Genomic DNA, 3,260 nt, shown 5'->3' on the forward strand with positions numbered 1-3,260 from the left:
CACCGTCGGAGAGCAGCATCCAAACTCGAATCAATAACCTTCATGTAGTTGACCGGGTCTTCGTCCTCTATTCTCTTCCCAACCCCGAATTTTACTTCATCATCCCCGTACCTTAAGGTGAGCGTTCCGTCATTCATATCTACCACTGCTTGTGCGATGGCGAGAAATGGTCTCCCTAGTATGAGGGGGACCTCGGTGTCTTCTTCCATATCGAGTATGACAAAATCGGCCGGATAGATGAATTTGTTTACCTTTACTAGGATATTTTTGATGACACCTTGCGGGAATTTGACGGATCGATCAGCAAGCTGTATGCTCATTTTTGTAGGACTCGTTGTTCCTAGGCCGAGTCTTTTAAACATTGATGAGGGCATGAGGTTAATGCTAGCCCCAAGGTCGGCTAGTGCATTACGAACGGGGGAGTCCCCGATTGAGCAGGGAATCGTGAAGCTTCCAGGGTCGATTTTCTTTTGGGGAAGTTTGTTGAGTACGAGGGCAGAGCATTCTTCGCCTAAGTTAACTAATTGCAAAGTTTCAATTTTCTTTTTATGAGTGAGGAAGTCCCTCATGAACTTAGAGTATTTGGGCATTTGGGTTAAGACATCAATAAAAGGAATATTGACATGCAATTGTTTTAATAGACTTTCGAATTTTGCGAATTGCTCATTGGTCTTTTGACGAATTAACCTACCGGGGTACGGAACTCGAGGAGCCTTGGTAGGCTCTGATGATGGAGGGGAGTTCTTCTCCTGCAGAGACGGGGGTATAGTCTCTTCTGTTGGCGGTGGCGCTTCCGCAGGCCCTACGGTGCGGTTTCGCAACGTGATGAGATGAACTTGCGCTTTTGGGTTTGTTTCGGTATTGCTTGGTAAAGCACCTTGTGGTCTCTCGGAAAAATTTTGAGCTAGTTGATTTAATTGTTTTTCTATGTTTTGAATACTAGCTTGTTGATTTCTAAAATTTGATTCTAATTGTAGAAACCTTTCCGAGTTTTTCTTTTCAGTGTCGGAGATGAGGCGAGATACAGTATCTTCAAGCCTTTCTCGTCCACCTTGTTGTTGAGTGAAATTTTGTGACTCATTTCTTGGTTGTTGAAAGTTTGTTCGTTGGGTTTGTTGGTTACTACTATTGCCGGGCTCTCTCCAACCAAGGTTAGGGTGGTTTCGCCATCCTTGGTTGTAAGTGCCTGTTGGTGGACCCGACGGCCTAGGTCTATTGTCAATGTAGCTTACCGACTCTTGTTGATCGTCTGTTTCTTTCATACAACTCCTATTTTCATGTGGCCCACCACACCCTTCACAAGCCATAACCGAGACTGTTTTTGTCATTTCCAATTTTTTTATCTTTGAAGAAAGAGCCTCGATTTGGGCTTGTAAAGAAGTGCTTTCATCAACCTTGTGAGCGCCCGGGGCAATAGATTTATTGCCTCGGGGAGTGTGCCACTGAAAATTGGTTTGAGCAATTTCCTTAATTTGGTTATATATTTCATGTGGGCGGCGATTACCTAAAAGTCCCCCGGAGCTAGAGTCAAGTGTCTGCCTTGTGTGTGGCAACAACCCATTATAGAAAGTGGATACTTGTTGCCATATTGCAAGGCCATGATGTGGACACTTTCGCAATAGTTCCTTGAACCTTTCCCAAGTTTCATATAAGGATTCCCCGTCCTCTTGTGAATATGTATTAATTTCAGTCATTAATTTAGCCGTTTTAGCGGGAGGGAAATACTTATATAGAAATTTTTGGGCTAGTTCATCCCAGGTGTTTACCGATCCAGCTGGGAGGGCGTTGAGCCAAGCTTTTGCTCAGTCTTTTAGCGAGAAAGGAAACATTCAAAGGCGGATGGCGTCATTTGATGCTCCATTGATCCGAAAGGTATCACATATTTTTAAGAAATTAGTAATATGTAGATGGGGATCCTCGTCCGCAAGCCCATGGAAGGTTGCGGAGTTTTGGAGCATTTGTATCAAATGCGGCCGAAGTTCGAAGTTATTGGCTTCAACATTCGGTGCATTGATAGTGGCGCCTAGGTTACCTACGGTGGGTCGTAGATAATCCATGAGGGTACGTTGGTCCGCCATTGGAGGTGGATTCCCTGAAACTTTCTCTTGGTTTTTGGCTTTTAGTCTTTTTCTGAGAAAGCGTTCGGGTTCTTCTAGAGGTTCTTTTATGTCCTTATTAGAACTGGAGCTCATACACTATGTAGGATGGCGTCTGGTTCCAAGTCCTGCAATAAAAACAGAAAAGAATGCTGGTCAGAAGTTTCACCACGGCCCCGTGCTCAGAGAACACGGCCCGTGGTCGGAGTTACAGTGATTGTTTTCCAGATCCCAGTTACTGGAGAGTTGGACACGGCCCCGTGTTGCACCGACACGGCCCCATGGTCAGCTTTCTATAACTTGGAAAACTAAAAACTGCCAGTAACTACGCTGGGCACGGCCAGTGTCCGACCAGGCACGGCTCGTGCTGAGCTCTGCAGAAGCTGAAAAACTAAGAAAATCCTAAAAAATTAAAAAGAAAAATAAAAATAAGATTAGGCAGTTGGTTCCTAACTTTCTTAAAATCCTTGTGTCCCCGGCAGCGGCGCCAAAAACTTGATGCGTGTTAGCGTGTATATAATTTAGATGTATATTTTAAGCTCTTTTTACACTTTTAGTCAAGTTTTAAATTTATAAAACACGATATTTACTAACACTAAACACACATATGGGCAAGTGCACCCATCGTGGATGTAGTATAGTGTTGGTAAGATACCGAGGTCGTCCAAGGACACAAGAGCATTTAGTACCGGTTTATCCTCAACGTCTAATCAAATCAAAATGTTAGAAAAGATTTTTAAACTAAGAAAATAAAAACTAACTAAATGCTGAAAAATAAAAATAAAATAAAAACAGATAGACAAGATGAATCACTTGGATCCGACTCGTGTATTAGTATAACCTTAGATTATTTTCGCACTTTTGCACTTGTTTAAGAGATTATCTTAGTTATTGTAGTAGGCCCCTCTTTTGAAGGCGACGTTACCCTCAACCCAATAGTTTGAGTCAGCAAGGATACAATCCTAAAGAGTTGGATTATTGGAAGATAATGAATTAAGTTATTAATGCAAATTATGGTAGGCCCCGCTTTTGGCGGTGACGTTACCCTCGACTAAGTAGTCTGAGTCAGCAGGGATACAGTCCTAAATAGCCGGGTTATAGTATTAATAGCAGTTAACTTATGAGGGGGTCAAAGAGTTTGGATCCCCGCCATCCAATACCTAT

General features: G+C 42.9%; 1 non-coding gene across 1 annotated transcript; it reads left to right on the plus strand.

Annotated features, from left to right (window-relative positions):
* Nucleotides 1–1,593: 1,593 nt before the first annotated feature.
* On the plus strand, nt 1,594–1,700 carry LOC118488531. The gene has a single exon (XR_004885075.1). It is a non-coding gene; the product is annotated as a small nucleolar RNA R71 (small nucleolar RNA).
* The last annotated feature ends 1,560 nt before the right edge of the window (nt 1,701–3,260 follow it).

This window comes from Helianthus annuus, chromosome 16 (assembly GCF_002127325.2).
Source record: "Helianthus annuus cultivar XRQ/B chromosome 16, HanXRQr2.0-SUNRISE, whole genome shotgun sequence".
Classification (NCBI taxonomy): Eukaryota; Viridiplantae; Streptophyta; class Magnoliopsida; order Asterales; family Asteraceae; genus Helianthus; species Helianthus annuus.